At 40.4% G+C, this 23,496-nt stretch overlaps 1 protein-coding gene across 7 annotated transcripts in view; it reads left to right on the top strand.

Moving 5' to 3' along the window:
* Positions 1-23,496, top strand: part of LOC105195346 (rho GTPase-activating protein 100F) — a 62,147-nt gene that overhangs the window by 15,401 nt on the left and 23,250 nt on the right. The gene's annotated exons all lie outside the window — the stretch shown is intronic.

The following is a 23,496-nucleotide window of genomic DNA, read 5'->3' as shown; positions in this document are numbered from 1 at the left end:
TGAAAGAGTCGCGTAGAGCCCTCCGGTCGACGGTGGCCGGTGCGACGGCGACGGGGCGGCGTGCCGGAATCCTCGAATTGATATCATCGCGCGGGGGGTATGCGCTCGCGGGGATCGAAAATATGATACCGGCGGAGTATCAGTTCGCGGTAAATCAATATAGGAGAGATACGGAACGCGGCACGGCACCGGGACGGAATGGGATGGGATGGGATGGGATGGGATGGGATGGGATGGGACGGGACGGTGCGCGGGCTGGTGGATAGAGGACGCGGGAGAAGGCGGCGGTGACGGCGCGAGGGGGAGGGCTTTATCTGATATATTTGTCACAGTTGCGCCCGCAAATATCCGGCAGGTTGCCATTATTTTGCATTCTATCGGCGCCCGGAGCTCGGACGAAATAAACGCGCATACATTTTCTATCCGGGCCCCGCGGAGCGCTCCGCGGGATTGGGGGGAGGTGAGGGCCAGGGGTACGACCGAGCGCGTTTTCGGTTAGCGCGGCCGGAAAGTCGGCGAAAATAGCGGGGTAGCCGCGGGACGGAAAGGGGAGGGGAATTTATTTATATACACGTACATGCAACGTGATTGCCGAACGCAATTAAAACACGAACGCGCGTGCGGATTATAGTCGTTTCGAAGAAGGGGGAAGGGAGGAACGAGGGGTGCGGCAGACAGGGGGGAGGAAAAGGGATTGATGCGTCAAAATGCATCGCTGGGCGTCTAGTCGAGGAGAGATTGACCCTAAATTTGCATCGAAGAAGCTGACATAATCTGCATAATTGTTCTCGCGCCCTTTACCGTCAGATTCTATGGAATAATTTTTCACGATAGTCCTCCGACAATTTCTCTTTCTTAGCTGTTTGGGAGTCTCTGCTGCAGATAAATCCTCCCCCCCCCCTGTCTCGACAAGCCCCTCCCTCTACGTGTTACTTTTTATTTTGCATTATATGCCAAAATTTTTAAACTTTTTGCTTCCAAAAAATTGATTTTACGTCAAGTTTAATACGGCTAACGTAGGACGTGCGTGCATTTTAACGTGCTTGATGCGACGAGGGGCGTAGTCGTGAAAAATAAAAGCAGCCCACGTTGCTCTTAATAATAAGTGCACGGATAAAAAGATGAAAAGTCTCTCCTTTCCCATGACACTTGATATTTTAAATCTTTCATTAACGCGATATTTTCTACTGAATGGACGATCCAAAGAGCTAATTACGTTGCGAGCTCTCGACGCGATATTCTCTAGATGATGAATATGTCGCGTACGTCGAGACATACGCGGTCATCCTTCAATAAGTTGTCTCATAAAATCCAATTTCGCGTCGAACGACACGTCGATCCTACGAGATTTCTCGTTTGTTTGTCGCATGTGTTCTCGGTTATTTAATATAACGATCCACTAGAAATTCAGCTGCATGAGTAAAGACGAGAAAATCTTTTTATTTAATTCAGTAAAATTGTTTCTAATAATTATTATAATAAACAAGACAGGAAGATACAGATGATCAAATATTAAAATTTCCTCTTTGACATCGTCAATTGCTATTTCTTTGAAACGATTTCGATTTCTCAGCAGAAAAAGCAACCATTTCCCCAAAGTTGTATCGTAAAGAAAAAGGTCGTACCGCCAAGACGAATTTTCCGGAATTTTTCGCTTCTATCTGTCACGGAGTGATACTCGTTTAAGTGCGCGAGAAGGCTCGGGGATGCCCGAGCTCGGATTATCGTGAAATATCACGGCCCTTGGCATACGCCCCCGTCGCCGCTTTCCGCTGACGTCTAGCCGTGGAAGCCAGCGAGGGATCGCCTGGCGAGTCTTTTGAAAGCGAACCTTGCGTCCTGCAAGTTCAAGGGATGCGAGAGAAGGACGGTTGAGACGCGTCGCGAAAGAAACGGCAAAGCCGGGTGTCGTCGCATGCTGGCCTTTGCGTCGCCGTTGCTAACGCTCTTTTGTTAAAGACCCCTGAGGATGCAGTGAAAAAGAGACGTGTCTTCCTTTATCCGACTGCTAGGGTCACTGCAGTCAATGAACAAATAAAAAGTCGAGCAGTCGATGAACAAATAAAAACTTTATATTGTATCAATTACATTTTCAAGTAAAAAAAAAAAGATATTTTAATCAGTAAATTAAATCTAAATGATATCAATTTGTATTTTATTATTTTAATATTTTTTAAACAGTCATTTGCTCATTGTTCAACAATGCGATTTTTATCTGATCATCGATAGTATTTATGTTCAATACTGTTAATGAATTTTATATTCTCTTTATGTTTTTCTTCTATTATATTTTTTATTATATATTCTACTAATATACGTTTCATTATGATAAGAATGTCACAGTTATCTTTATTAAATTAAATTTGATAAAAAAACAGTGGTAAAATAATTTACTTTCTTTTAAAAGAAAACGCAGATAAAATACATATAAAATTTATTATAATGAATTAAAAAAAAATACGCTATTCATTTATATATATTAATAAAATAAAAGCTTTTAATTTTATTAAGTTTGAGTTTTTTTTTTTTAGTTAAATTTGTGAATTTTGTCACTTCTTTTCTTCCTTCTTTCCCTTACAATTTTTATTATCTTACAATTTTATGTAAAAATATCAATTTTTTCCACAGTACCGTTTCTACATGTTTCACAGAGATATACTAGTTCTGTACATTGAAAAAAGAACAAAAGATCCACTTGCGCAAATTTTTAGCAGCAAGTATCATGGCTAATTTAGCTGCGAAACGCTTAAATCCAACCGACCATGTAATTACCGTTATCTCCGAGACGTTGCGTAATCTGCGGTCGTTTATTATCACCGATTCTGTTTCGCGCTCCTAAATCACTTTTATCGCCGCTTTCATCGGATGGAAGAAATCGATTTAATAATTCGCAGTTGTTGCGGATCATGTAAGTGAAGAATCTCTCCTCTTTCTTTCTCACCGAAATAAATGCCATAATATTTCCCTCTTCCCAGTTCCGGGCCTCCCATCGTCACCATTACAGATTTCTTAAATGACGCAAAAAAATAATTACAAAAAACGCAAACGAGAATAGCGTTGCACAATGAACTTATATCTCTCGCGAGAAGTGGCCGGTTAAAATTACATCGGATGATGTGTTAACCGACGCGTCCCACGCACCGACACACAGCTTAGCGAAACTTACATCGTCGTGCCGACCGAGAACGAGGGGGCAAGTTGACAACTTTAACTTAAATTCCACTAATGACATCATTAAAATAATAAACGACGTCGTTTAGAAAGTAGAATGCGCGCCGGCTTGAGGCACGGTCGGCTGCGACGCGAGAAATGCTCGAAAATCGGAAAAGTTTTCATTCGCCGACGCGACGCGACGTATTCCGTTCCGGCTACCGCGCGGCCCGATTATTGGTGTCCGATACTCCGGTTCGTTGGATGCATAAAGACTAAGAATCAAGCTAGATGCATATTTGGCCTGCGATTGCGCGACTGCCAAATCCAACGTGAAGAATCGTAACGTATGTGAGTTTCTTTCTTCGTGCAAACATTTAATAATTCCCAGAATTTATACGTTCTTTGTTCAGTTTGAAATAGATTTTTCAAATTTTTAATCGAGAATATCGAAATACTGACGATGTCTGAGATATAAATAATTAAAGGGCCTTTACATATTGATGTAACTTAAATATAAGTATTATCTTTGAATTTTTAACAAAAATCTATCAAATACATTTAAATTAGTAGCGCAAAAATACAAATATAAATTTTATCGAAAAGTTGTTGAAAAGATTGAAAAAGTCTCCGGAAAGAGTGAAAGGTCCAGAAGACTTTTAGCCATTAATTTCATCAAGTTTTTCTTTATTAATTGCGAGTTAAAGCAACTTGGGAAAATAGCGGACTTTTCAGTCTTCCTTGGTAAAAGGCGTGTCTTTTTTTAGGAAAACAGTTTGCAGATCTTTCGGTGTTTCGTAGTATTATTTTCTTTCCAAGTAAGTAACCGTGGTACATCCTGTTTTGTCGCGTCGTCCACACTTTTACCCGCCTTTCTCCCTATACAACTCATTTCCGCTGTTAGCCGACCTTGTTTGCGGTCCCCGACGAAATTTGGCGCCGCGTGTTAAATGAAGTACGATAAAATAGATCTTGCCTGAAACCGACGGATATCAGTTACGGTTTTCTTTGTGTGTGCATCCTGCCTTGACGGTGTGCCAAGGAAAGGGCCCGGCGCATCGTAAAAAGTAACTTCCGATTCGATATTACCATAAGCGAGATAGGCGGAGGGGGCGGTTGTGCAAGTTTCCGGAACTCGGCTTTACGCTCCTTCCGCGTATCACGCGTGTCGGCACAGCCGGCCGGATATTTTGCATGCTTCTACGAAAATCGTTCCCCCTACGAAGAGAGAGAAAGAGAGAGAGAGAGAGAGAGAGAGAGAGAGAGAGAAAGGGAAAATGGGAGTGCATTACGTGCAATCGAGTCCTCCCCGCGTGCACGCAAACCGGATGTTTCGGCAAGGACGACGCGGTGAACCGCTCATGCATAACGGGTGTCACAGAAGCGGCATGATTCGTTGTTACAAGAGGCTAATTTGAATTGTAATTGTATCTCGCCCTTTCTTCCGCCTCTCTCCCTCCCGCCTTCCGCGGAAACGATTATTCCACGTCAAAATCGCACCGTCGTTATTCCGGCAATGCTGCAAACGATGCTGTCTTCTTTCGGAAGAGAAGTGTCCCAATTGCGAGCAGAAGACAGAGACGTTTCGTACGAGGAGGAGGATCGTGACTTTAATATCCATAAATAATTGCGAAAGCGTCCTCGATGATAAACTGCGCCGCGACATATTATTTAATGAAGATTAATGTTGTCTTTTTACTTTCTCAAAAGTTCGCGAGACTTACCCTGTTGCACCTCTGCCGGCAGAGAAAGAGAGAGAGAAAGACACTTCATCTCGTTAATTATACACCGATTAATTATTAGTTTAACTTCTCGTACACGTACACGTCGTTAACTTTCGAGCGTTAATAATCCGTTGAATACCGGCCGTGAGAGTTACGCTTCGCGGATGGAAAACGGAAACGTTTCGTCGATCTGGGATTAGCCGGCTATCGATCGCGTAAGCGCGAGAGAGCGACGGTTTTCGCTGGCGTAAAATTCCGAAATTCTCGGACATTTCGTTCGGAAATACGCTCTCGAAGCGCGCTCGTAGTACAAACGGCATTTTGCAAATATAGGTGCGACCTACTGGATCGAATAAATCATTCAGCGTGACCCGAATTCGGGCTGACGTAAATCGAATGCTCGACGAGAGAGGCAGAGAGAGAAAGAGAAAGAGAGAGAGGAAATGCATCCGCGATTGTACGTTCGCGTCAATGTACGCGAGCTTACGCGAAGTTTAATTACGCATGAACCCGGCGCGCGCGTATTCTCGTTCGCAGATAAAACTTTCGTGCGAGCGGCGAGTGATCATTCAAACTTTAATCTCACAATCCTCTTCGTTAATGCACAGCTCTTTAATAAAAGAGAAACTAAAAAGAAATCGTATCGATGTAACCTCATAACTGTGATAATCGATTATGAAAGCTGTAAAAATGCAATCTCTTTATACATATAATAGCGAGTATAAATTATTAGAAAAGACAAAAAATACAAAACTTTTTTACTGTTTCATGTCACATTGTGAGTTTTATGAAAATAATACACGAATTGTATGTTACATATTTCTGATAGCTACGTGTCACTTCTGTGGTTGAAATTCGATTAACAATGTAACGAATATTGAATGTCAATTACTTGTCCTCAAAAAACTGTGAAATTCGAAAATTACAATAATCGTCTTTCACTAATTAAAATATAATCTGTTTGTAGAAGCAATCCATACAGCACAAAATATTCCAGCAATATTGCAGCAACATTTTTGCAATATTACTAAAATGTTTTGTAATATTTTTAAAATGTGTTATAGGAATCTATTAAGAACAAACGGTACGATAAATTTAAAATCAAATTTTTAATAAATTATATAAAGCTTTATTTCATATTGACTCAACTTTGAAAGTTTATTTTATGTTAAAAAGCATATTTCGGACAGAAATATATCACTGACAAGCATTTTTATTTTCAATGGAGTTTTCCATAAAAAATTCAAATATTTGATGAACTTGCGGCATAAAAGAAACTTTTATATGCAATGTTCAGACAAGTTAGTAGTTTTGTTACTGTATACGTACGCGAGTTTCTCATGCGCAAAGATTAGCTTTAAGAAAGCAAACAGGTGAAATTTCAGTTATAGTCTCACGTTTATTATTAAAGAAAGTAGGTTGAATTTTACAAATTTGGAAATAAATGATCGCGGTGTAATCCGATAGCGACAGAGACCTCTCGCGATTCTACACGAATAAATATTCATCCCGATGTAATTTCTTTACTCCTCCTTCGTCTCGGAAATATTTGTTACGCCTAGAATTCCCGGGATTGCTGCAGAAATGTCGGCGGAAAACGTAAAAAGCGAGCGCAATGCCTGTATTACATCTAGCGAATGCGAATATAATCGCAGGAATCCCTCTTTCCGGCCGATTCGCACAGATTACGTTCAATTTAAAGTCCTTGAATATTTGATCGCGTGATTCGCCAACTCTTCCTTCCTTTGACTATTATTATTAGCCGCACGCATTTCACGTTCACGCTTACTGCTCAATCATTATTATTTCAATCCGCGGCAGAGCACCGCAATAAACACTTATCTATTCACTTATCCCTCGTTCGTTTATCCATAAAGCTATCTTGTCTCGCGGCTGCGCTTCCGCAGGTGCGTAAATATTGAAATACCCTTCCGCGAACAAAGTGCAGTGCCCTATAAAATCAACGACTTCGCACAATTTCCCGGAAGAACGGTGTAAAAGACCGCGGACTTCTTTCGCCGAAAGTAGTTACAGCCAGCGATCGTTAACATCGCGAGCATACTTGAACTTTTTCGTCGTGAAATATCGACAAATCGATTCTCGTAATCACAGGGAGAAATTAATTTCAAAATAATTATAGTACTGTTGAGCGCAGTACTGAAAGTTGCGGCAAAAAGCAGTGTAAAGCAAAAGGAAAGGATGTACCTCTTATATACACGACAATCTATTAACCTATACCCAGCTGTTACATAAATAAAAAAATCAACAACATAGGAGAAAATAGTTGGAAGGCGCAACACTTAATTTCTCAGAACGAGTATATCAACTTGGCGAAATGTAAATGAAGATATAGTTGTAGTTATTTTCCATTTGATATTTTTTCTTCTCAAAGTATTATAATAAATATCGAATAATAATAATATAGTATAGTTTTTTCGATGAAACTATACAAAATTTCTTCAAACAATAAGTTATGTCTGATTAACGATATATAATCTTACTTTAATATTTAACATTTTAAAAACAAGAATGTTCCTTTTTTGTGTAAGCAATACATGTACAAAAAATATGTATCTCGAAAATCCCGATCGTAATATCAATTGCAAATTCTTTCACCGGCTTCCGATATTTTACAAAGTAATATTGCATTCTTATATTATGAGAATGTGCTCTTGTAAAACTTTTACAACCGTAGATCGTATTATCGAGATATACGTATAATTCCGTGAAATCAATTAGATTTGCGGGAACTTAATGAGAGTGAAGCGTCTTTCTTATTCCGGAGAAAAGTTTGTTGCCGGCGATGTGATCGCGACAGATCACCGTCTAGATGGGAACAATCGGGCAACCTCAAAGGGAGATGAAGAAAAGGGCGGGCAGAGGGAACGGACGTGTAATATGCCCAGGAGGTCCCAGCCGGTCTTTGATTTTAATGGATCGACCAATGAGCGACGGCACTCGTTACAACACGTTAATGAATGGCTTCTATCTTAGCACGCTCTAATGCAAAATCAATATTTAATTATCCCTCGCCATCTGCCTTTGGTCTCTTTCGATCAATCCCATGCACGGCAGTTTATACCGGAATCGCGCGGAAATATCACGAAAATAACGAACGAGCAGTAATCGTCGATATTAAATACTCGATATCCCGCCATGATATTTGGCTACGTTGTATAAACATTATACCCGTCGAAGTCACTCAGCGTGCGAATAAATATTTGCTCTTTCTTTTAACGTAAATTAATAGGATGCGTAAAAATATCGTTAATTTAACAATCACGGTTTCGGCCTCGCAAACTGTAATTGTACACGACCGTTATTCAATTTCTTTTTTTTTTTTCATGCTAATTACAGCCCTTTATTAGAGCTGCGCGCGCCGTGACGTTAACGTGATTTCGCCCAAGATACGAAATGGCGTGACGATTACAGCGGTCGGGGTCGCCCGACGTGTTAATGTGATATTAACCGGCAATCAGCCACGCGCCAGCATTCCGCGAGTAAGCGTGTGCAATTATCAGAATTATTTATAATGCGTGCGACGAAACTAGCCGCAAATATCTATACGTGTATGCATATATACACATATATGGGCAGAATCGTCCACGAGTGTGTTATACTCGCGCAGTCGCGCGATTAATCGCGCGGCAAGTGACGCTCCACGAGGTTCCGCGCGAGGCGAGGATGTAACTCGCCAAATGAGTAGCCATTAATCTCGACTTACAACGCTGCCGTTATTACCTCTCTTTCTCCCTCGCTCAAGGCGTCTCTCGAAGGTCTCTTCGTTTCACTCACTTTGAAACATCAAATACAGGATCCTCGTTTGCGAGAACAGCAAATTCTTTAATTTACTACACCTCTCCCGGAATTTTACGGCTTGATTTTCAAGTTTCCGAGGTAGTGCACCTCTTTAAGTGAGTCATCGAATATCTGCTCTAGTTTGCCATTCTCTCTCTCTCTCTCTCTCATCTTTCTCTCTTGTCTTTGTGTGCCTCTTGCCGCCTGTATGCCATTATATTATCTGAGATGCATTCTGAGGCCCCCGGCCGAAGCGATGCAACGCGTCGCAGCTGCGCGACGGTAGAATTAAAGTTTCCTCCCGCAACAATGCGACGGAGCCGTGTGAGCACGATCGTGCGCTCGCTTGTTCGCATTCTTGCTCGACATTACACGCGTGCCAGAACGCAGGTGTAATACAGGTAGTTTCGTCGCGACGGACTCGGCAAGGCCGCGCTCATGTGCATGTCAAATTCGCGCGTAATAATTCAGAATTGGAATCATGCCAATCCGCAGTCGTCGATGTAACAGACTGTTTCGCGAGGTTGTCAGACATGTATCATCCTGAAATCTCAATTAGATTGAACGGCATCGAGTGGAGTAAAGAAATATATTAAAAAAAAAAAAAAAAGGAACAAGGAGAAAATTGGTTCCGGAGAATTGAAAAAATTATGAAACTCTCACACTTTTCTTTATCCAAATCTTTCGTCCAATTCCAAGTTGGAAGGACAATCGATTCGTTGTTAACTATTCACCGGTGAAGAAAGTCAAAGAAGAGTCGCCGCTCGATACTTGGGCGCCTAACGTCGATGACCCTCCATTGGCCGCTTCGCATCGAAAAGTGCATGCATTCGATCGGTTGCACACGCGCGTGCGATACGTTCTCTCTAAGCGGCTCTCTCTCTCTCTCTTCCTCCCTCTCTATCTCTTTCTTAGGCCACCCTTTCTTTCCGGGTCACGCGTTACCGCGCCGAGGGAGGTTTCATAATTGAGGACTAATTGTCGCGCTCTACCCGTCGGGGTTCGAACGAAGAGAGAGGAGAGCTGGGAATAAAGATGAAGGGGATGACAAACGGGTGACGAACAGAGGAGGCAGATAAAGAGGGAGAGAGGGAGGGAAAGAGATACTCGAGAAAGCGAACGGTGAGATATAGTGAGAGGCGCGCGCGATTATGTACCCACGGTTACATACATATGTACAGAGAGGATACCGTCAAGGTACCGTAAACGCGGCTCTCTTTGAGGGCAACCGAGGTGGGAAAAATGCATCGCCGGATCCGCCTTTCCGATTTATTTCTTTCCTTTTTGCCGCCATTATCCGTTTTTTATCTCCTTAACGCGAAGGACCCGCAGCTTGTTTCGCGATACCCGTCCGGCGATACAGATGTACACCTTTATGTTACGGATCTTAATTGCATTCAGCATATAAATTTCGATTAAATTATTCTTCGCGAAAGATCACTCGCGAATAGGTCTCGACGATCGCACGTAAAAAATTATACACCAGATTAGCAGGCCTACGTCTATATTAATTTCGTCAGAGGTGACTTATTGTTATTATGTAAAATTAATATCCGCGACGCGAGATCAGCTAAACGGAAAATTCTCTTTCTCTCTTTCTGTTCTTCTCTCACGACGAGAATGGCATCCGCGAATTAAACCGTGGACATCGTCTCGACAGGCGGAAAAAACCGAGCGGGATAGGCGCGAGACGAAGTAACGTCGGACGGAAAAGGGATGGGTCCCTTTGATTTTCACAGAGAAGGGCCGCAATTACCTTCTCGCGCGCTGCTTCTGCACCCCGAAACTGGAGCAGATGGATCGTTACGATGTCTCTCGACCATTCCTTCGTCTTTCCCTTCCGTTTCTCTCACTTTCGTGGCGTTCGCCAGAATCCATCTGCGGGAAGATCACCGAGAAAATGTCCGTTCGCGACGAATGATTGATCTTTATTCGAAAATACGATTGCGCGCGTTGACTCGTACGTCTCCAGTAACATCGGTTTACAGTCATCGAAAAGCGTTAGACTTGGATATCGAGGGAGACAGCTGGCCGCCACGATTTCCTCCAAGACTTGAATTATTTTTTTGATATCGCCGGAAATTCGCATACAGAAAGAACGAAGAATCTAAAAAAACTGAATACAGGTCTGAAAATAACTTTGTCAGACCATTAAAATAATTATGAAGAACCTTCAAGCACAATGAGCAATGTCAAAAAAAAAGTTTTGACATTCTAGCAAGCAGCTTGAGTGTCCTACATAATTATTCTGATGGTTTAACAAAATTACTTCTACATCTGTGGCCACGTAAATTTTTAGATATAATACAATACTTTAAGAAAGCGTTTTTTTTCCGTGGATCGATTTTTCCTACTCCCTTCTACTTTCGGCAGATTCGAATCTATGAAACTAACGGGATCGCGGGAGAATTCCATATAAGAATGTAAATCAATATGCGAAGCGTAGGAGGAAATTAATTATCGCGTTATTGCAGCCGACGCGCTTCTATGAATCAGATTCGTGCGATAATGCGCGATGTGATTTGGATAAAATCGTTAGCTATAATTCAATCTAGTCGCCGTACCGCGAAGGACTCCATCGGGAATATTGGCGATAGCAATCGGGTCAATTGATAATACGAGAAGAACGAACCTCGCGTGTGTCCCTGAATTCTCCATAGAATCGCTCGTAAATCATCGAACGCGCGGCGTTTCGCAGGAATTTTGTGCAGGCGGCTTAATTTATTACATTATTCGATAATTGCCGTGACTTTTACAGGCGCTTTTTTTCCCCGCCCCCTCTCTTCCCAATTTCATGCCGGTCGTTTTCATAGCGCGCCTACGTGCCATTCGATCTCGGCATATTTAAATAAATTACACTCTCCGGTTATTTCATTAATGTCGTCGCCGCTATGTCGTATCGCCGCGATGATACATCATAAACGAGACATATCGTTTATTCATCTCGGGATAACGTACACAATATTATAATCAGTACGAGTATACGTATTAATTATAGATTATAATTATGCCGCTTCATATGAGCTAATTACGACTAATTACAGTGATTGATGATGATTGATCGATTGGATGTAAAAATTTGCTCAATTTACGTCACATAATTGGGACGATTTCGAACGCCGTTTGAGACACGAGAGAAGATTAAATTATGTCAAATTCTATTGTTTTATTGCAAAAAATTGCGCAGATGTTTCTGTTCGTGCGTGCGTGCATGCGTGGATTATGCATGCATGAACGCAGAAATAATCATCACCGAAGCGGGAAATTGTTAATTCGCCAGTGCACTGCGCGACCGTTAGTCTGATTATCACAATTTACTTCCGTTATGCCAACGCATATAACCGCATAAATAAAAGTATTATCAACTTTTGTTTATTCACCAATTTATTTTGGTCAATTAACCAGATTGAACGGCGACGGCCACGGCCATGGCTAATTACGGTACCTGATGAGGCCTTGCTTCCAAAACGGGACATGCGAGATATAACGATAACAATTACGACGTACAGATTGGCCAGAAGTTCCGGACATATTTGACATTTAGCGCAGACAGTCGCGCGAATGCCAAGTACGCGCAGTCTGTGCTATCGACTTCGCGAACCGTCAATCGATCCTCCGGCAACAGTCTATAACCTTTAGCCGAGGCATTTCGTGAGTTCACTTTACATTAGTTATGAACCGGATACGTTACGTAAAGGACGTAAGATAAACGCGTGGAGAATACATATACAAAGATCAACGAAAACTAGATGAAACGTTCAAAGTACAGAAATTTACACAATGAAAAAGGTAAAATTCAAGAGCTTTCGTTTATGTAATGAGAAATTCGAATGCATCCAGCATTCAACAAACTAAAATCTCAAGAATTTTTGAATCTGAAAGTCTCAAGTCTCGGATTTAAGATTACCATTGCAAAAAGAGCGAATTCTTGCAAAATGGATTGTAGATACACCGAACGTTGACAAGTGCGAGATTTTGGGATGATACTCTGTACGAATCCTAATCCACGACAGAGAATAGGATGCGGATCAACAAAATACGTAGCTATACGCAATGCTGGAACAAAATGGTTAATTGAAACAAAAAATAGTAATTTAAATATTTATTGAAAAAATCTATAAAAAATACTATTTTAAAAAAGTATTTTGTGTAGTAAATGTAAAAGAAGCAAAATAGCACTTTACATTTATATATTTACTTGAAATAAGATATTTATTTTACGTTTCGATATATTATGAATAATTTTATCTATTTTCTATTATATATTTACAATTTTCTATTTTTTAAAAATACAAAACAGAAAAAAAATAAAAGTAAAATAATTACAAATTAAAGAAAAAAAATAATTTAAATAAATGAAATAAAACAATTACCTAGCTACTTGTTAACAACTGAATTTATTTCACATATTTTAGTTTGTTCGAAAATGAGTTTGGTTATTACTAGTAAAAATAATACAGTTAGCAGAAATAAAAATTACTGGCGTTGCATTTCGTTTCTTCCATTAGTAAAACCAGTAGATCTCAAATAGTCCGAAACGTTATAAAAATTTTCAGATTTAAAGTTGCGGACATTTCAACGTTATCACAAGCTTGTAGTAACATTGTAGAAATCTTTTGTAATTTCCATATAATATTACAATGTTTCAATGTAAGGTTTATGCAATATTTTTTAATCTTTTAATGCTGGATTATGATTCTTTGCTTTTTATAACAAATGTTATATTAATGATTAATATTATTAAAATATGTATTTTATTTATTTTAAACTCTTCCCCTTCTTTTTTTCCGTATTAAAAAACTCCCATGCAAAAAGATCTCCCTAAAAGTCGTTGCGACAGTCTCACGCAGCGAGAGTGACTCCGCATTACGCATGCCGTCTCTGTTAAATGCCCCACTCGGGTTGTTGACCGCGCACAGTCCCGTAAGGTGAGCCGTACGCCGCATGCCGTCTGGGCCGGTCTCCCCACTCTTCTCGGTCATTCACTTGCTTAAAGCGCACGTGCGTCCCGTCGGTCACGTGCGCCTCGGGCGAGTTGAACGGCCGAGGAGAGTGGGGAGGCCGGCCCAGACAGTGCGCGGCGTGTGGCCTATCTTACGGGACCGAGCGCGCTCAACAACTCGAGTGGGGCATTTAACAGAGACGGCATGCGTAATGCGGAGTCTCTCTCGTTGCATCAGACTACCGCAACGACCTTTAGGGAGATCTTCTTGCATGGGAGTTTTTAAATACGGGAAAAAAGATGAAGATGAAAAGAAGAAAGGAAAAAAAGAAGGGGAAGAGATTAAAATTAAAAAATTCATATTTTAATATTAATCATTAATATAATATTTGTTATAAAAAATGAAGGTTAGAATCATAACCCAGCATTGAAAGATTAAAGAAATTGCATTAACCTTATATTAAAACATTGTAATATTATATGTAAGTTACAAAAGATTTCTGCAATGTTTCTACAGACGATAACGTTGAAATGTCTGTAATTTTAAACTGAAAATTTTTACGACGTTTTGGACTATTTGAGATCGTCTACTGGTTTTACTGATGAAAGAAACAAAATGCAATACCAGTAATTTTTACTTCTGCCAACTGCATTATTTTTACTTGTAATTATGCCAAACTTATTTTCGAATAGAGGGTTTATAGAAATATGAGTCAAATGTATATATCCATAAAATACGTGCTGTTTTTGTATTTTAAACAACAAAAAATAGAAAAAATTTATTTATCCGTAATATGTATCAAAATGTAAAATAAAAATATGTTATTTCAAGTAAATGTTTAGATAAATATTAAATGTATTTGCTTTTCTTATATTTACTACAAAATACTTATTTTAAATAGCTTTTTTTAATAAATCCTTTAAACAAATATTTTTATTTATTTGAATATTTCCAGAACTGACTGTACGTATCAGAAATATGTGTGCACACACATGTAGAACGCAACAAGCCTATAATAATAAGTATTAATACGCATTATTAATATATCCCGATTTTAATATTGAAATACATTATCAATACATATCCCGTCACTCCCATGACGGAATGCATATTAATAATACGCGTTTTCATACGGTAGAAAATACTATACGTATTAATAATACATATTTTCATATCCCCGTGGAAAATTCATGGAGCGAGGAAGCGAAATACTTCGTCGCATATTTCAGTACACCGGTGTCGACGCTGCTCGTAATGTTTTGCATTATTTACATAGGGAGATCGAGAGGACGATCTTTTTAAGGGAGACAGATGCGAGGAAAGTGGTTGATGCAAACGATGGAAGGGTGCGGCGTTTCCTCACGTGTGGAGTGCGATAGCCGCGCGAAATCGTTATTATGCCACCATGATTTTACAAGGATACTCGCGCCTGACCTATATTTTCCCACCTGTCAGTGTCATGCTTTCCCATTTGTTATTGCGAGACCTCGCAATCACGGATGATACCGTTCGGAAAAGATCGGACGTCATTTACTGGGACTCGGATCGTGGATACATCAAATTCGTTTCCATGTTTCTTTCTTCCTCCTTGATACATCGTACTTGTATCAACAGAATTGGAAAATATTTAGATCGGATTTATTGGGGAATATTTAGATATGGTTAACTTAAAAATTGCAGAAGTATAATTTACATTTAATACTTTAACCCTGAAGTGCTCTTGTGAGTCAATTTTCTCACCTAAGTGTTAATTAAAATTTAGTATAATTTTTATTATAAAAATTTTGATAGCTTAAAATAACATTTAATAAGATTACGTTTACATTAAAGTACTGTTAGTTTAGTTATTTTAACGTTTTGTAATCTATAAAAAAAGCGAAAAAAAATTTTTAATTTATGTGGGTAAATCTTCATTTAAAGTAGTGCTAACATAAAAATAAAAAAAATATGAGTACACGGAAACAATGATTTTTTGTTAAAGTATCTAAAAATCTAATTATATTCAAATCTGAAAATTTGGTTCGACTATCAATAATTGTACGTAGGACGTCTAGACATGTTAATAAATTTGTACTGTAAAAAATTTTAACATTCTAGCAATCAATTTAAGTATCCTGCAAAATTATTTTCAGATCTAACTGATTTTTTGGATACTTTATCAAAATCTTCCTTTCGTGAAAAAATGTTTTAATTTGGACTAGTTTAAAAGTTTGTTACGCATAAACGATACGAGCTTTGTAAAATTCCATCGCTTTTGCTCTGCGCGAAATCTGCTTTTCGGCTAAAAATGCGGCTGTACGTTGGTTCTTCGATCGCAAGGTATGCTATGGATTATACTATGATAGCGAAGAGAAGAGAAGAGAAGTTGATCGACAAGGAGCGTCGATACCGAATGCATAATTTATAAATCGCAAAGGAAAATGGTATCCGAGTCTTGAATTTCCGTCGCTCCGATTGCACAATCTTGATCGACATTTCGCTTCTCTCCATATTGCATTTCAGAATATTTGTTCTTTGCGGTCCGAATGGAATGATTCGGAAAATACGCGGAACGCGAACGCCACGGCTGCGGACTGTGAAATAGAGTTGCGCGTTACTCTCAATTAATTTAACATTGTCGTTTATTTAAAACGGTTGTTCAAATAATAGTTTTTAAATGTGTGATTGCATTAGTCGGTTGAATAATAATTACTCATTACGCACAGCACAATCGTACGAGCGTTATTCAAACAATTTAATAAAGTTACATATCCAAATAATTATTCGGCTATACGAGAGTATTTTCGAATCACGTGAATATTGAAACATTATGGCAACAAGATATTTTCTTTGCGCTAGATTTTTTCTTTCGTTTGATATAACGCGAGTTTAAAAGGACTTTCAAACTGCTGGCATATTATATCCTGAAAGCGTATTGATCTTATTGACACGTTTTAAAATACATCGCTCAATTTTCATCTCTAAAAATTGGATTTTTTTATTTATAATATTCAAATGCAACATTCTTTCTCATCGCGCAGAGCAAACTTGACAGTCTATGAATTACGTTAACACACGTTGATACTCTCCTCTCGATCGTCATGCGGGATGCGCACGATGGAGACGGGGCATTCCCCCGTATAAAAATATGCATGTTTTATGAATTTTAATATTTTCATTTTTTATTTAAATTACCTGTCCTTTACAATGGAAACATTGCTTTGATCGACGCGCGCTTCTATGGCGTCTAGCCTATCAAATAAATCTCTTTGCCGCTCCAAGTAGAATAAATCGATCCGTATAGCGGGCCGATATACCGTGTACGTATATTTTTGTCGGTCCGACAAGTTTCATTTACAAATAGGGAGCAATCTGTCGTTCTTAAAGAACGTCGTAAAATCATTGATACGTAAAATTGATCGCCTCTTTTTCTCTACATCGAAGTGGACGTCTTTTCTTGTCGAACGAGAAATCGCAAAAGATACAATTTGTTTTTCTGTTTATGTTTCTTCTTCAGAAAATGTTGTCAGAAGATAGTATCTGAGTCATCTAGAACATTTCTAACAGTCTGTCGCGCTGTTTTTTCGACACCAAGGAAGAATCTCCGTACCCCGGCTGTTCTATAAATATGAGAAAAGACGTACTACTCGAATTTGAATATTTCCCTTTTATTGGATCCCTTTATAACGGAAAGCTTTCGCCGGCGCCCTTTGAATTTCAATTCTTCGGCCGTGTCTCTGGCCGCGCCTCTCCAAGTATTATAGAGTAAAGCGATCTGTAACGAGCGTCAGACTAAGATAGGACGGATACTCGCATATTTGCCTTTCAATACGATTATACATGTACTTTGCGCTTCGAGTGGTCCGGGCGCGTCCAATATAAGCCGCGCGTTTCTCTCTCTCTCTCTTTCTCTCTCTTCGCTTCCACGGATAAAGCCCCGAAGAGAGCGTTATTCGATTTCTACGGGCGATGTCTTCCGAGTGACCGACTCGATTTCGCTGTTTCCCCCGGATTTCTCGTGGTCTGAGCAAAGCTCATTCAAAGATCTGTCTCTTTCTCTCTCTCTGACTGTTTTCATCTTCTTTTGTCGGTATGTCGGAATTCATGTGCGTCCCGAGATCGTGAAAAGGCGGACGTTGCGCATGTAGGCGCCCACAAGACCAATCGATCCCCTAAATACTTTATAAACTGTACGTGATAAAATCCAAACAAGCGACATCGTTAGACGGATTTAGAGCCCATGCTGCGGCTAACTGGGAAACTATGGTTTAACCTGCGCGAGGTTGAGGATGAGAGTTCCCGCACGGTCCCTCGTTCATATTTCACGGCCGGATTAGAAATTCATGAAACGAGACGGAGGCACGGCTACGTAAGATTTAAGGTATATTTCACTCCGCAGTTTTGTTGGTGTACAAGATGGCAAATTGGTATTGTAACCGACGTTAATTTCGAGCTTCTCGAAACTTATCCTATGTAGGACACTCTACACTGGCAAGACTCGCAGATTCTCTGAGTTTAGAGCTCAGGATGCGTTTTGTACATCGTAAGTATCGTATATGGTAGTGCGCATGCTCGTTTCGTAAATTTTATTTTGCACATAAATATGGGCGAAGGAGGAAAATAAAAAAAGCACGAAGAAGAAACTCCATAGGAAGTGATGTTCCCGGAGGATATTTATAGTTAACGACGTCCTCAAGAATACGGCAATCGGGGTAAACAGCGGAATCGATGAGTCGCGGTTTTCCGTTTCTCGAGACTCCCAAGACGAAGGTTCTCGTTTGCGACGGCAATTCGTCGTGCAAATAATCGTGTATCGTGTGTCGCAAAGAAAAGAATCTCGTTATATCGAGAGAGAGAGAGAGAGAGAGAGAGAGAAAGAGAAAAAAGAGGGAATAAAAGAGGGAAAGAGAGAAGGAAAAAAGGAGTAAAGAATAAGTTTCTTCCTTCTTCAATTATGGCTCCGTCGCATTTGGTAAAGTTGTGTCGCCGAGACGGGGCGACGATTCGCAAACTCGACCGGGCGCGTTATTAAATTATGAAACATCGTATCGCGAGAGTCGTATCGCACGCGCGCGGGATCGGGAGGTTACCGGCAATTTACTTTGCTAATTGCAAAAGTTCGAGCCGGCCAGGTGCCGTCCCGCCCCTGCTCTCACCTCGGAGTCGTCGTCGTCGTCGTCGTCATCGTCATCGTCGTCGTCGTCGTCGTCGTCGTCGTCGTCGTCGTCGTCGTCGTCGTCGTCGTCGTCTTCGTCTACTCTCCGTGCGCGCTCGCTTATCACCGTTTCATGCTGGAGCATAACTCGCGTACAGCGCCGTTCATTAATAGCATCCCTAATGGCGTTGCGCAATTAGCATTGCCCAACAACTCTATCTCTAAATTCTTCTGTATGTCGTCGGTACCTATTGTTGGGGCGCGTGTTAGAATGGAGCTAAACAGCTGAAAGTCTACCAAGTCCAAAGGATGTCTGCAAGGAGAGACCAGGATACGCTTTAAAGCCATTTTGGATAACTTACGACACACGGGAGATCACACAGCGGAATTCTGTCCATAAATTTATATACAGAAAACGCACTTGAAAGCAAATTCAGAATATACATGGATATACACATACTCGTCGAATTTACACGTGGCACATAAAGTTATAAATGAGATTCTCTAAGGAGAGAGGGAGAAAGAAGGAAAGAGAGAGATTCTGATTTGCAGATCTAATTGTCTGAAATAAGATTTCACATAACTATGCACATTTCTAAACGTTTATGGTTACTAGTTAATTCTACATGATAACTTTTCCTGGGTCCCAGTAATTACCTTATAAAGCAGGCATGTAGAATAACGTACATTCCTTTTTATTATATAGCTGCGTTATACAACAGCAATACACTAATTTTGGAAAGTTACGTTAATCCGATAAAACAAAAAGCTTCTGGTTAATTTTTTAGCAAACTAGGTCAATCGTACTTCGCATTTTATTCGCCGTAGTTGATTATTTTTTCATACTCTTTTTCGCGTACAAACGTGTAAAAATTCGCATTTATATTCACGTATGAATAATAGAAAGATATTATGGTAGTAAGAAGGGGTAATGTTGCCATTAATAAACAGTACTATACCAGGGTGCATCGACCCAACGGAAAGCAGAGGCAGACATATGAGAAAGTGCTATAGCGTGCATCGCTGCGAATATACGCGGAAGATATTTAAAAATTCGTCCTACATACCTTTAATATTTCATTTTTAAATATTTTGATAAATACCAAACTGAATAAAATTTACATGTAAGCTCAATCCGTTTTTTACCCTCCTAAAAAATTAAAGCAAATAGAAAACAATTTACGGTTTATTAATTAATAAATCTCTGTTTGCAAGATTATTTTTTTTCGAGTTAATAGCAATACTTCTAATACATTTTTAAGGAAAATTGGTTGAAAAAGAAACTTTTCTCGTATCTTTTACTTTTTATACATTGCACGAGTACGAATTTAAGCCTTCTTTTATACATGTATGGGCGTTGCATATCACTAGTGATACCATGCATTAGCACATGTTTAATATTCCAACAGTGCACATAAATAAAAAGTCCTTGTTGCACGTGGTGAGGGAAAGAGAAGGAAGAAAAGAGAGAAAGATCGTTACACCCGAATGCGTAAAAGTTTCCACGTATCGCTACGCACGTTTTTACATGGGATCGCGAGAGACGCACACACGCTTGCAGATAGAATAAGAAGCGCGAGAATATTTGCAGGTTGCGGGCGGTGTGTGACTCTCTACGACGTGCTAGGCTCACTCTGGAAACTTGCATACGTGCGGCAACGGTGAAACGTATCTCCGTCGTGTGTGCGAGTCGAATATTACGACATATATGATGTCGTGCGGTTGCGTTAGAGCGCAATATTCCTACCACGCACACATCAGACGCGTACACACGTGCACAATATCACCCATGTCTGTGCACACATGGGACACGGCAAATATAACCGTGGCGGAAATTAGTTTGATGGAGCAGCTTCTGAAGGGTCTTTTCAAAAAATAACTGCCCATTATGGGAATCGATTTTACGCGACCACGATTTTATGTAAATCTCGTGCGGGACGACCTACATTAATTCTATTTCTAATTCTAAACGATTGATTATGTGAGATATCAATTCGCAAACAAATATTATACGCGACGTTTTGGACGTAACAAAAATTTCCATTGATACGGTGAGAAGAAAACAGATGCGCTTTCTCTTAATAAAAAAATAATGGATATTATCGAGAGTATGTGAATGTTCTCGAGGAGAGCTATATTTGGCACAGAATTCTCGTAATATCCATGCGATATTTACACTCGGTAAATATTCGGTAGTTAACTATTACCTTCAAACGCAACCCCGGCATTTGCATACTTATCGATTTCTAGAATCGATGCTATTCACGGGAAACACATTAATGTACTTTCATTTTGCCTCCTAATGACCTATATCACCGCATCCCGCACGATGTCACGTTGTTTTATTGGAGTCCGCGTAAAACAATGCGCGTTTCTATTTCCATTTAAATTCCCTTTCGGCCGCTATAAAGCCATCGCGACGCAATAACGCGCGCATAGCGAAGGCGAGATGCATAAAAACCGATCGATCGCTCGTCAGTTTTAATGCGACTAGCCGCGATAACCGTCACGTCGATTTCCGTCCGCGTCGTATTCGTGTCGTAGATTTACCAGCTTATTTAGTTAAATCATGGAAAACAAACAATCGTGCGAACAAACGGACTGCTCTGTCACTCGCGGGAAAGAGACGGACCCCATGCTACCCCGTGCGCCTCGTGGAAAAAAAAATATTACAATTATAATGGAAAATCTGAGAGTTATTTTTCATCGAACGTTCCGTTGGTGAGTCAATACATTAGACAACTGTCACGCGTAATGCATTCTTGTTTGCAAAGCTCATCTCTCTTTATTAAACAAAAAACATTTGTAAAAATTTAACTTTAATCGCTATCTACATACAAATTTGACGTTGAACAATTCAACGTAACATAAATAAAATAAGCAATGGCAATTTTTATGCATCCACCGTAATACTCCAGAGGCGAGAAATAAACGGAGCATGCAAAACGCACCTGTACATTCGCGAGAGGAGATAAAGTCCCTTTATTGCACCGATCCATCGCGTACTTTTTCTCGATCGAGTCTATCGGCGTCTTTCGGCAACCCCTTCGCGATCTTTGAAACCGGTTACGTAGTGCAATTTACATTTGTTACGGTCCCGCACAAGCTGTGCGCACTACGAGCACGTTGTTGCAATTTATGGCAGCGCCGACGCTTTTTGCCCCCTTGAATCACGCGAGCACTCCGCCCCGCTGAAACGTTCGCCACCTGACACATTTAAGTCACGTACCCTCGATGCTACACGGAAGATACAGCCGGGTGGTAAGCTCGATTGCAACCCGGCCCCGGTTAACTTAATCGTGATTGAAGTCTTGGTTATCGTGTAGTCGAGCCGGACGGTTGGATAAGTCAATAGGACCGTTTGCGGGGGCCAATTGTAACCAGGAACAATTGTAACACCGGCGATAATTGGAATCCTTAGTGGTTGTATACGTCGGCGGGAGGTAGTATAGTTGAATAATCGCGTAACAAATATCACGCCCTTCCTATAAGATGTAAGGATTGAAATATATAGCGGTTCCAAACTTTCCTGAAATTGTTGCGATTAATCTTGGACTCCCCCTATTCGCTAATTGGCAAAGTGGATTATAAACGACAAGTGTTTCAGTAATAAAGATCGGCCTCCATAAAACATTGCTTACACCCAATCTTTTATCGATATTATTTTATCACGTCGTTAATTCATTATTTCTTTAAAGATATAACGAAGGGAACGTGGGCCAGAGAATAGGCTACTTGACACAAATATTGCATAATGATTTTGCTCTACATTCTCTTACGCGTATGCGCAATCTGTTTAAAAGTCAATTTCAAGTAATAATAAGGACAGTTTCGTTTAAGTATCCAAAAACTTTGCTGGATACAGATCTTGAAATAATTTTATTAGACTATCAAAATAATTACATAGGACGCCCAAGTTGATTGCTAAAATAAAAAAATTGTTTGCTCGTCACGTTTCAACATCTCTCATAATTATTTTGATGATCTGACAAAATTATTTTCCGATTATCTGTAGTCAGTAAAATTTTCAGATACTCGAGTATAATCGTTTTTTCCGTGTAGAAAATTTTCCCTTTTTAAATATTTCGTACATTCTTACGTCTTATTCTCGACGAAAATTGATCAGATCAGTTGATTACGATTTACGATCAATAGCAATATGGTTTTACGCCACGGAATAGAACTCGTAAAATTATTGATGCCGTCGTTCAGCCGAGAAAACCGAGGAGAAAAGGCGAGACGCGATTTCGCGAGAGACAACGATCGCGAGGACCATCATCCGCGTCGCGCTCACGAACGAAAGGTGCATACACCTTTCGCGGGCGCGTCTCGCGACGAAGACACATAAAACTCACACCAACTCACATCGATCTGGCCGCGAGGGGCACACGCGCGTAAAGCCGCAGGGGTGGCGGTGTGTGCGCGGTCAAGCCGGCAGGGACGCGCGAGCGCACACGCGAATTCACTTCCAAACCCGCTCATTTCGGGACCGCGAAACGCAGGCGCATTGAACGGTTATCGTATCGCAGGATTCAGGGGGAAGAGGTGATGGTGGTGGTAGTAGTGGTGGTGGTGGTGGTGGCGGCGGCGGTAGCGGGTTACTTATCCTCCCTCCCCCGTGCCGTTTATCCCGCGGGCCCTCTCTTTCCCATTCCGACGAGTTCTCTCGTTCACCCGTCGTCTCCACTGCAGTCTGCCTCTTTCTCGCTCGCATTCCGCATTCCGTTCCTCGCTCCCTTTTCATCCC

The sequence above is a fragment of the Solenopsis invicta genome, chromosome 15 (assembly GCF_016802725.1).
Source record: "Solenopsis invicta isolate M01_SB chromosome 15, UNIL_Sinv_3.0, whole genome shotgun sequence".
In the NCBI taxonomy this organism is placed as follows: domain Eukaryota; kingdom Metazoa; phylum Arthropoda; class Insecta; order Hymenoptera; family Formicidae; genus Solenopsis; species Solenopsis invicta.
Note: the sequence above shows the minus strand (reverse complement) of the source record. Positions and strands in the feature narration are given on the sequence as shown.